Below are 12,165 nucleotides of genomic sequence, written 5' to 3'. Positions count from 1 at the left end.
CCACAAAAAAAAAATCGGCAATCACAAAAAGAAATCGACAATTAATGGTATTCCTTGTTTGCCACCATTGTAAACTTCAAATAATGAAAATATTTAGAGGTCAATAAAACGCAACCTAATGAAAACTAAGTCTATTTTATTTCATAACTTTTTTCTAGGTTATTTCTAAGTACATTATATTAAAACAACGTTTTATTTGTAATTTAGAGTCCAAAACAGAAAAGTGTGAGATTATTACAATAATAAGGAAAAGATAAGTCAATCAATAGCAAAACAATTATTAAAAGCAATTAATAATCCTGTATTATAAAGGAATAAAGAAGAATTTACATATGACATGTGTAAAGGACTATGACCACTTCTATTACATGATATCATTTATATAAATTTGCCTGCAAAATTAAGAGTTTCCGTATCTTCTGTATTGAGTGACCAATATTTTTTTGGTTCATCATCTAAAGCTGAGAAGTATGGAGATTTACTATTAATAAACTGAAATATTTTTTTTTTGGGGGGGGGGGCATGTTTGACGATCATATTTTTTTTTTACATGACAATGTTATAAAAACAAAATGAATTTTACCTCTACATAATCGATCTTCAGGAGAAATATTGGTAAATCTCCCCACTTCAATTTGTAAGTTGTGACAGGAAATTCCTAGATAACAAATAGACTTGTACATTCATGTTGATATTTTCTGAGTAGAAAATTTTCAACAATTGATGAATAATTCTTATTACCCCAATTTTGCTTTTGAGTTGCACATATGTGGTTTAATATGCCATCAGCATAACTTTGTTGACTTGTATACCAGTTTCTTTTTTTTTTTCTTTTTTTTTTTTTTTACACAATAATCGAAGTACATGTGTACATGTGACTTTAAATCATTCTATTTGAAAACATTAGGACAGTCGGAGTCCGTTTCAACAATTACCATAATCATGTAATAAAGGTCTAAAATTCGCTTTTTATCCCCTTCGATTCCATGATCAATTTTATTTTATCATTCAAAACTGTTCATTCTGTTGCCATATATATATATATATACAAGGACATTTGCATTTAAAACGTAAAAAAAAAAAAATTGCCAAAAGAGAAATGCAAAATTTCCGTAAAGAATTTGAATCACTAGGTGGCGTATCGCGGCAGAATGCTTCTCTCTCATTGGTTAGATTTTCAGAGAAGAAAGAAGGACAAAATGGCGAAGAAAACACCAAGAATTTGCTCAAGAAAAACAACAGAGATGAGAAGATCTTTTGAATCTACACTGAAGAAAGGCACCCCAAACGGCAGATTAGATACAGGTAGTTATTTGTTACAGTTCAGAGCACCTTTATTTTTGTTTTTATCGTCTTAAATCGTAAGAATAATGTTGACCTAAAATGGCGCGTTCCAAAAATTCAAAATGACCATTGTACAGTTGTAACAAGTAGAGCTTTTCAAAAAAGCTAACCGTCTTTAGTAACAATTTTAAACAGTAAACAGATTTACACTTAACAGGCCGTATAATTCTTTTGAATTTCTTGATTTTGTATTTCTAAATTAGCTTTTTACGGGCATTAGCCCTACCATGGTTGTCGCTCGGTCATCTCCGTAAACTTTGACTGGCCGAGAGCTTTCGGCAAACCTCGGCTGATTCCCATTCACTCTTCAAACAAGAAAGGGGAAAAGAATAATAAAAAATTGTAAAGCCTGCAAGCAATAACTATTAAATTTTATTTATAATGAAATTAAAGAGACCTTTTTATTTATTGCTATAAAAAATATCATGTTATTAAGAAATAATTACTGCTGATTTTGTTGTTCGTTTTGTCATTTTTTTAAGATTGGAAATGTTGCAAAATTGTTAAGTCGTACGAAAAATAGATCATCAGAAAGTTATCTCCCTTGCCTTGAACAGCATTTCATCCAATGAAATAATTGAAAATTTTCTCATCATGCAATTTCTACCAATAACAAAAGAGAGGAAGTGCATAGTCCGAAGACTGTAAAAAACTTCAACTATACAATACCGTCTTCCAAGGAAGACGGTAATTATTGTGAAAAAGCCCCCTTTAAATCATTCTCAGCTTAGGTTGTTATACAGATAATTAACTGCTGTTTAAACGCATGCATGTATTTTGCACCATTGTATTTATCTTTCATGTTTTTCGTATGAATATTAGAATATGCTATTGTATTTTCTGCATCGTCCCGATCATGTAAAATTTACATAATTTAAAAATTACAACGTGTTGTAGTATTCCGGAATTTTAAATGTAGGTTGGTTTTAGAGGATAATATCGTTATGTACTTGTATCCGGTGTTAACTTTTTTTTCATTTGGAAAATCGAAAGATTTGACCCCACGCTTATGTTTTTTCAGAAAAGCAAAAGGTGAGCTTTATTGTTCATCATAGCTGCTGGATGTGTTCAATGTTATTCTCAGAAGTAGTTTCTTGAATCGTACATTTATTTTTTGCTGAATTGTTTTTATTATTGATGGAAGACTGTGCTGCACAGCTGAGGAAGGGGTTCAATATATTTTTAACATACATGCAATCTAGAATCGTAAATATTAGACATGTAAGAGGGCATCATGATGGGAGAATGCCATTGTGTAGTACTGTATCACTGTGAAATGCCAATTTGTACATGTTGTAGTCATGAAAGTAAAATTCCTGAGAACTTGCAGATTTTTGGGCTATGAAAGTGACTTGATAATTTTCATAATGCCGCACATTATTCAAGTTGAAGTATTTTATTTTCATACCATACATAAGGATTTTAAAGCAAATGTCGAAAGTGAATAAACTATTTATATACAAAGATACATAAGCATCTTTTCGTGCAAGGCATAATTATGATGAATTAAACTTAAAATGATATTTATTTTAAATTAAATTTTAATTTCATGTTGACACATATGCATGTTTTGATCTATATGAAATAAATAAGACTATTTAAGCAACCTAAAACTTGATTTAGTGTGCATGGTTTAATTTTTCATTAGAAATACTTGTTATTTTTGTACCTTGGGCTTCAAATATTAAATGTGGTGCTGCACCGTGCAGTTTCTAAATATCAGAAATCACTTTTAAATCATATTAACCATAAACATGATTCTCTTGATATCAGCAGAACAGCTATTGTTTACCTGTATATAAATTCTGCATTATGATAGACTGGAGCTTGATGAAATGAGCAATTGGCCATTTTCAATTTCTTAAGTTGCATGCATTGATATTATATAGTCATATACTAACCCTTTGTGTGCGGGAACCCAATATATTGGGTCTGACGTCACAAACGCTACCGTGCGGGAACCCAATATGTTGGGTCTGAGTCTGAAATTACCGCTTCGTCACATAAAACGTAGTATAAAACGTATAAATGACTTGTGAATTATTAAGAATCTATCAATATGTATTATAAAACTACAATACATTTGAAAATATGTAATTAAGATGTGAAAATATGCGAATTATTTGTGAAATTGTGATTTAAAGTGAAGGTGATTGGCGTTTGTTACGATGAAAGTCAGTCCGCTATTTTTGGAAACAGGGAAAAAACGCGCATGTGATAAATATCTAATAACTTGCTCTAATATAAAAGAAAATAAAGAAATAGATCCAAAAAATAGTTAAATATCAATAATTCTAATAAATTTGTGTTATTAGACATAAAATTACTTCGAAATTGTCGATATTTTAGCAGAAAAACTCCGGTTGACTTGACTTGACCTTAACCTTGCGAAGTTCTTCCTGTTAAAACGAAAGTAGGGTGCACATGCTACTGAACTTCAGTCTGAAGCAAATCGAGAGCTTATATGGTCGGCAAAGTTTTATATTTTGGACATATAGTGGTTATTATTTGTTTATTTGGCGTTTTGTAAGTAGACATGTACATTACATCGTCTAAATGAAAACAATAATGCACGAGATTGAACCTGGCAAGCCACAGACGTTTTTTTATTTTCCTCAGTGGCTGTGCACGTTGTTTACATAAGTAAATCAAGCTTTGCTTTGAAATAAAAGTTTGCAAAAAAAAATTTGAAGCTTCTTGTTAATTAAAGGCATTTGTTTTTTTTAACAATAAATTAACAAGTAAATAAGTAAACATTTTTTTTAAATCTAAAGCTAAAGACCCATTTCAAAAATGTTGAAAGATTAAAAAAGGTTTCACCTGATAAAAGTAATAAATGTGGAGGACCTTGAACACTGTGGAAAATTTTCTAATGAGTTATTGCATTAATAAGTAAGTGCAAAAGAGATATATAGAGAATATATATCCATCAACATATTTTTGTGATCAAGCAAAATTAATTCATAATACAAGTATTCAAAATACAATGCAATCATGGAGTCAATTAAGTGGCCCTAATTACACCTAAAATTTCTGGTTTAAAGCTGCTTAATGTTCCTTCTATTTGGGAAAACCTTCAAATATTTTTTTATAACAGTATATGATATATTGTAAAATTTTTAGCATAATTAAAAATTAAAAATAAACTTGATATTTTCAAATTTAAGCTAGTTCACCACACTAAAACTGAAGTTTACTTTTAAAAAATCCAAATAGTACTGAGAAGGGAAAAAAGCATTAACATATCAGGAAAGATGCATTGATTCATTAATTTTTTTGATCATGTGCATATACATGAAAATGGTAAAGAGTGATGGAAAAATTTTGAAGTGCTGATTTTCCCTGAAATGACTGTCATTTGTGTAAACTGTGATATTTGTTTTATTTCAGTAAGTAATAAAAATACCATTTTTATGTCCTTGCTGAGGATTATATAGACTCTCAATAATTTCAAAACCAAAATATGTTCCCTGATCTTTGGTATCTTAGAGTTAGGCAAGGCGTTTAAGGCATTTACATACTCTAGTTTGCATGGAACCTAATTAGTAAGTGAAAATACTGTAAATGTATTACATTTAGCGGTGTATTCTATTTAGCGATTTTGGCGGAGAGTAGACTCCGCTAATTCAAGTACATCGCTAAATGTCTGTTATGTTAACTTTTATAACTAGCATATTCAGACAGCCCTAAATCAAATCTATGCTAACTTGTTGAAAATTGAATTTTTGGCAAATATCCTACATGCCAAATGTAATACATTTACAGTACTTGATACTCAGTACTAGAAGAACATGTATCTGAATTTTTTTTTCTAAACCAAGTTTAAGTACATGAATCAGGGAGATATTTTCTTTTTCTTTAAAATATTATTATATAGCTCTCAATAATTTCAAAACTAAAATATGTTCCCGGATCTTGGGTATCTTAGAGTTTACTTAGATTTCTTCAAGGCATTTACATACTCTAGTTTGCATGGAACCTTATTAGTAAGTGAAAATAATTGGAACATGTATCAGAATTTTTGTTTCTAAACCAAGTTTAAGAACATGTATCAGGGAGACTTTTTCTTTTTCTTTAAAATAGACTTTTGCCAGAATAAAGCATGTGGATTATATTGCACATTTCCCCCACTTTTTTTTCTATTTCATTAAAACCAAAAACTGTAAGACTGCCCCAACCTATACATGCACACACAAAATTATAAAATTCACTGGTTAAATAAATGGTAACTCTACTGTGAGTTTAAAATTAAGATGAATTGTCATTTTTTGTAGGCATAAGAAGGAGATCAGAGTCTTTAGAATGAGTAATTTGTAAATAAATTGTATGGACTTGCATGTAAATCTGTTCAATAAATTACAATCAAGACTGGGTAATAGGAATTATACTTCTCAAACTCAAAAGTACACTCTGTATAATATTGTCACCTATTGATATGTAATATGTCCTCTAGTTTACAAGTTTATAAGGCCCAAGAAGCTTCTACATTCCACCATTTCTAGATATGTAAGATAGGTATATTTGATGTTAGAGACAATCATATATGCCTGAATGAATACAGTAAAAAAGTTAAGATTTACAATGAGAATTTTTTTTTAATGATGGTCAAGAAAATTTTTCAAAATTGCAAATTCCTATACAATTACTAATCAACAACGATTACATTTTGGTCTCCAAAGATATGTTTATTTTTAAATATGAAAATGTGAATAGTTACTAAGAGTACAAAGAAATTTCATTGTGGAAATAAAATATATTTTATCATTAGGAATAATATTTTATGTTGAAGTAAAAATTCAGGCACATTAAAAACTTGTGTAACAGGAAAGGAGAAAATGTGTGGTTGGACCACGAATTGAACCCAGGAACCCTGCTTCACTAGTCAGGTGCTCTACCCAGGTTGATACCCATAGCACAACCATTACATATGCCTCTTTAAAATTATCTTCATCCTTGCAGACACTACCCAAATTCTTATTAGCCCCTGACAGGACTTTCACTTGCAAATCCAGAGAGGTCAATAGCATCAAATCTGTGACAAGGAAGGAGAAAATGCATGGCTGGACCTTGAATCAAAGAAGGGATCCCTGCATCGCTGGTCAGATGCTCTACTGACTGAGCTTACTCAGCCTATATCCATGACCCATACCATTACACTTGCATATACTTAAAAGTATTTCATAATATATTGATTGATATTACAGTACATATCTGTCAACCATCATTAACTAAATCAATTGAAAAAAATCAAAACTGTTATTCACCAGTGACCACAATGAACAAAGTAATTTATGAAAACATTATAAATGACTGTTAAAGGTGCTTAAATTTCTAAAATTTAAAATTCTAGTTTTCCTGCTGGCATTTATTGTTGCCAGCTAGGAATAAAACCTCTAAAATAAATGCCACATTTCTTACAGAATAAGAAGTATTGTGGGAGGAAAGTTGATGAATATGTTAACTTTACAAATAACATGGAGAAATGGATTTTCTTCAATAATAGCAAAATAAAAAATATTAAAGAGATTTGAGAATTACTAGAGTACTGTATTTAGGGCTGTTAGATACCAGTCATTAGAAAATAAGACCTCTATAACTTAGTGTAAATGTTATTTTATTTTTATATTTTATTTATTTAACACATTGAATGCTTAAAAATGAATACTAGTAACAGCAATTAGTTCATTGTTGTGCCAATTTGCTCCAAGATTTCCCAACCTCAGAATCTGCATATTTTTTGAGGATTATACTTTCATACTTTCTTTGATTGCCAATATTTCTTAAAATAATCACTGGTTTTATATTTACAGGCTAATTGAATCTTCAATTTATACTCTTTTAAGTTAAAATCTGAAGAAAAAAAATCCATTAACTTAAATCAGAATTCATTTAAACCTACATGAATATATCCCTTACTCAGATAAGTATACAATGACTTTTCACAACATAACAGTATATATAACATTGACTTAATCATTGAGTTATTGTTTAAATTAATTTTTCTTTTACATAATATTAAATCTAAAATTGAATTTTTAGAGCAATTGTTTTTTTTTCATCAAAGTGCAATGTTTTCTCTGAAAAATATAGTTAAAAAGCTAAAAAGTCATTTCAAAATATATTTTTTGAAAATTTGGTTTCCATGGCAACATAAAACATTAGATTTTTTTTTTTAAAAATATTTTGAATTAAAAAACACAATATTTGCTTTATATTTGCCAAATTTCAAGCAAATTGGTTGTCCTCAATTTTAGATATTTGCATTTTAGTACACCATTGTAATAATTTTGTTGATATTGCAAAACAACTCAGTCCTGAGGTTACTGTGCACGTAAAACAAGTCAGCACACAAAGGGCTAATATTTGTTTGTTGCTCGTAGAAATTATGATATCCGTTTAGAGAACTTTTTATTCATGTGGATACATCACCAACACAGTCTCTGTTCTCATCCGAGGGAGCGGTCTCTATGTACTACATTGGATTCAGACCCGTGATGTAAGAATCAGCACCTACTTCCCGACTTGAGGCGTGTCGCTCGAACCACTGGGCCACACTGTGTGACCCATTATGAAAATTTGACATAATACTTTTACGTCTATATGACTTCTAAATTTTATTGACTTGATAAAATGACTGATACACAAATAAGATTTTTGTAATCCCTCTGTTTATAGCTGTTTACCATTTGCCATATTTCTATCACTAATTAAATCAATTTTCAACAATGGCCACTAAAGAGTCATAGCTCTGTCTTATTATATAAATAGTTATCTGCCCTTGATGCAAAATGGAATAAATAAAATAAAGTATTAAATGGATTATAATTTTGAATCAAAGAAGGCCTACATATCTTAAACAAACATAATTTAGATGTAGTCTTGCTTTTATGAAAAATTGTAACTTATTTAATTTTTCTCACTCTCAGATATAATTGCTTTTCAAGAACTTTTAAATTATGGTTGTGATAGGACTGCCACTTAGAATTAGACCAGAGTGTGTCCATTTTAAAATGATACAATTTTCCATCATTTTTTTTCTTTGTCATGTGTCTATTAGAATTTTAACTGAATGTCAGGTGCAAGGAAATGGACATGCAAGTGGTTTTTGGGACTTTTCTTAGCTCATGCTAAAAACAAAAACAGTTATTAATGTACGGTACTGTACTAACTTGATCTATTTTAATTTCAGATAACCACTGAACAAATCATCTGAAAACTAAGGCTAATAGGAGAGGATGAAGAATACTTCTGTTAAAAGGTATGTTTTAACAGTGAGTAAGAACTTAATATAATTTATGTAGAGCTCTCTATTTTAGGAAATTAAGGACTAAAGCGAGTAAAGCATAAAGTTTATGTTTTTATTTTCTATTGTTTTGTTAATCTCACTGTGTAATGTTAAGCTCTCTATTTAGTATTTATCATCATGATCATAGTCAGTGTGTTGTGGGGTTGTGAGGGGGGGGGGGGGGGGGGGGGTTTACATGTAAGCTGCTTTCCTCTACTTTTTAAGTTTTATATAATATATTTATATGTTTCCATGAAGTAAACAGATGTTAACATTTTCTTAGAAAGTCTCATTTTGCGAGCTACCTACTAAAATTGTATGATTTATTTAAGATAAGTATTATCAACATTTTCAGCTTCTCTGCAACCGCTCAACCAATCTCAACCAATTTTGGTGAAGGGGAACAAAATTTATAAATTTTATCCCCCCTCCCCCCGCGGGCCTGAGGGGTGGGGCCAAAACCAATAAAATTCATGCAGTCTTTGAAAATCCCCTTCTTCTTTTCCCCTCCTGAACATCAAGCAGTCAAACTGTTGGTATGATTGTAATCGGCATTGAGTCCTCTACCATAATTATGAAATTCATGACCCCAGGGTCAAGGATTCTAGTATTAGGGTGGGTCTTATAGCTCTTTGGAATTAATCAAACCATTTAAGATGAAATAAAACCTATGAAAACATTTAGTAAATTTTGAAATGTGTGGCCCCAGGGTTAGTGGTTCCTTTGGGGTGGGGTACACAACTGGTGGTTATAAAATGGAATTGCATTGTATCTTTATTACTCTGATCTACCTTTGGGTATTAAGTAACCAAAGTAAGCATGTTAACTAAGTGTATTATTATGATAAACAAAGGTGTGTCTTTCAAAATTGTGAATTTCATGGCTTTTTGTTTAAATTACGAACAAAATTCAATTGAGTGGAAGTTGTTAGGCCTAGAAAAAAAAATATTTGTTTCCCCTTTCAGGCTGAAAAAATATAGGTAGATAGGTAGGTAATTATTTTTTTTTTGAAACATTTTTTTTTTTTGCTTCTTGAATCAAAAAGTGTATAGAAGTAACATTAATGACAAAAGAAATGGTGTTTTCAAGTATTTCTGTGACTTAAAAGAAAGGTAACTCAAACTTCTTTCTGTCTTGAACATGTTGAAAAGCTTGCAAAGTTGGAGACTCAGACCTGTTTACTCTTACGATTTCGCCGTAATTTGTACGGATTTTTAGTCTAAAATACGTCTCATGTTTTGCCATTTTGAAAATACGGAAATCGGAAATACGTTAGTTTGAAATTTAACAGTTAGTTTTCGTTATGATCTGTTTTAGTTTCACCCTTTTTGTCGCTAAATAAGAGAGAAGATTTCAAACACATAATCGATGTCAGGTTGCCAAAACGCTGTGGTATTATGGAATGACAAATACCTTGTTGTTAAATCATGTTTTATGTAATCAGAAAAGCAGTTTTTCTCTTTTAATATATGTAAAATTGATGGAAAGTGAAATCTCACTGGCAAATGCCGAATCTCACGGACAAATCTAATAACAAATACTGAGAGACAGCGTTATGGGTAAACAGGTCTGGAGACTATAATTCCACGGGTGAAATCTTGCACTTCATGGGACAAAAGCATTAAAAAAAAATTTAGGGTCGGCACTATATATTAGGGTCGGTCGGGAACAAACATATTTTTTTTTCTAGGCTTTACATGATACTCAGGTGACCTATAAGGTCTGTGGGCCTCTAGTTGTTATTCAAATATCATGAATCATGGTCTAAGGGTCTAGGTTAGGGGTACAGAAAATATTTTGATGAACAAGTAAAATGAAGAAAAAAATCCTTAATTTACTTTGAAAATCTTATCAGAAACAAATCCATACATACATATTCAGTACATTTAAATACATTCAAGTTTGTTTACTTCATTATCCCTTGTCAAGTGTTTAAAAGAGGCAACTTTAATAAACAAATGAGATTTTACACTTGATAAATTTTTAGATTTTATTTTAAATCATTCTGATCAAAAATGCTGAAAATCTGAAATTAATCAAACAAAGGCTTGTGCTAGAACAGTTTTAGGAACTTTCAGTTTGTCAATCTTATTAAAATTAAATGTTAGATCTGCGCACATATTGGCTAAAATCTAATGGCATCCTGTAGAGTGTCACGTCAGACGTTAAATTCTATTAACCAATCAAATACTCGAATGCAAAAATTATTGTATTTAATTTATTGGAATGAATAAGTCTAGAGTCTGAGTTGTTCCGTATTTGACATTTGACGTGACCTTCTATGGATGCTGTTAGATGTTGTGTAGCGAGTATGCAAGAGGATCTAACATGTTGTTTTATTTAGATCGGGATTTTGTTAAACTATATTTTTATATATTTTCAATAGGTTGAAGTAACTGATGAGCAGGTCAATCCAACTTGAACTTGAAGTGTAAGTGGGTCTTCAACAATGTGGACCACTCAAGGACTTTTCTGTTGGTTGATGATGGACTACAAACTGAATATTTAACAAAGAAATCCACTTTGGTGCTTATTGGCTACTAATGATGTGAACTTGTGCATTTATTATACCAAGTACTTTTACATTTCCTTGATGACACTAGACTTGCATATACCGAATTCAGGTTTAGTTGATTGATTGCAGTTCTAAGTTCCTCTCGCAAGATTATATCTCTCATGTATGAGACATCATTAAATGCAGACATTTTCTCTGTCCTCCTGTTGTGACATGAGAGCTCGGACTTAGTTGTAAAAATATTTATGATGCAAGAGAAAATAAATGGCCAAGCCAATGTATGTAAATGTTGATAATAACATTAAATATTCTTTGATAACTAGTGTGAGTGTGTTTTGTTTTTTCCAATATGAAAATTCAGGGGGAAAATGAGTTTTGGTTGAAAAGCTGGGCTAAATTGTATAATTTATAGTGTTTCTGTTGCGGAAACCTATGGTACACCATATGTATTTCAACCGTATACGCATACTGAAACCTTGCGTAAACCTCAAGTTTCAGCAAGTTTCAGTTGCGGAAACCTATGGTACACCATATGTATTCCAACCGTATACACATACTGAAACCTTGCGTAAACCTCAAGTTTCAGCAAGTTTCAGTTGCGGAAACCTATGGTACACCATATGTATTTCAACCATATACGCATACTGAAACCTTGCGTAAACCTCAAGTTTCAGCAAGTTTCAGTTGCCGAAACTATTTGGATTCGTGGACACCTTTGGTTTCCGCACTGCGGAAACTTGATGAAACTTGAAGTTTCCGCAATGAAACTTTGCGGAAACTATTAGTAACCTTAAGTTTCCTCAGAGTTTCAGTAGAGTTTCAGCCATGCGGAAACTGTATTTTTCATCCAGTGCATATTATCTACAGAGACTACAGACATAACACTCTACTGTATTTATCTACAGAGACTACAGACAAAACACTCTACTTTATTTATCTATAGAGACTATAGACATAACACTCTACTTTATTTATCTACAGAGACTACAGACATAACACTCTACTGTATTTATCTACAGAG

The 12,165-nt window shown here is 31.2% G+C and overlaps 1 long non-coding RNA gene across 1 annotated transcript; it reads left to right on the top strand.

Annotated features, from left to right (window-relative positions):
• Positions 1-1,085: 1,085 nt before the first annotated feature.
• LOC134255468 (uncharacterized) lies at positions 1,086-11,467 on the top strand. The gene is made up of 3 exons (XR_009989556.1): positions 1,086-1,305; positions 8,534-8,602; positions 11,016-11,467. It is a non-coding gene; the product is annotated as an uncharacterized LOC134255468 (long non-coding RNA).
• The last annotated feature ends 698 nt before the right edge of the window (positions 11,468-12,165 follow it).

This window comes from Saccostrea cucullata, unplaced genomic scaffold, assembly GCF_032062105.1.
Source record: "Saccostrea cucullata isolate Sc308-1 unplaced genomic scaffold, CSIRO_AGI_Scuc_v1 ctg1680, whole genome shotgun sequence".
NCBI lineage: Eukaryota > Metazoa > Mollusca > Bivalvia > Ostreida > Ostreidae > Saccostrea > Saccostrea cuccullata.
The sequence above is the reverse complement of the archived record's forward strand: the minus strand, read 5'-3'. Positions and strand labels throughout refer to the sequence as shown.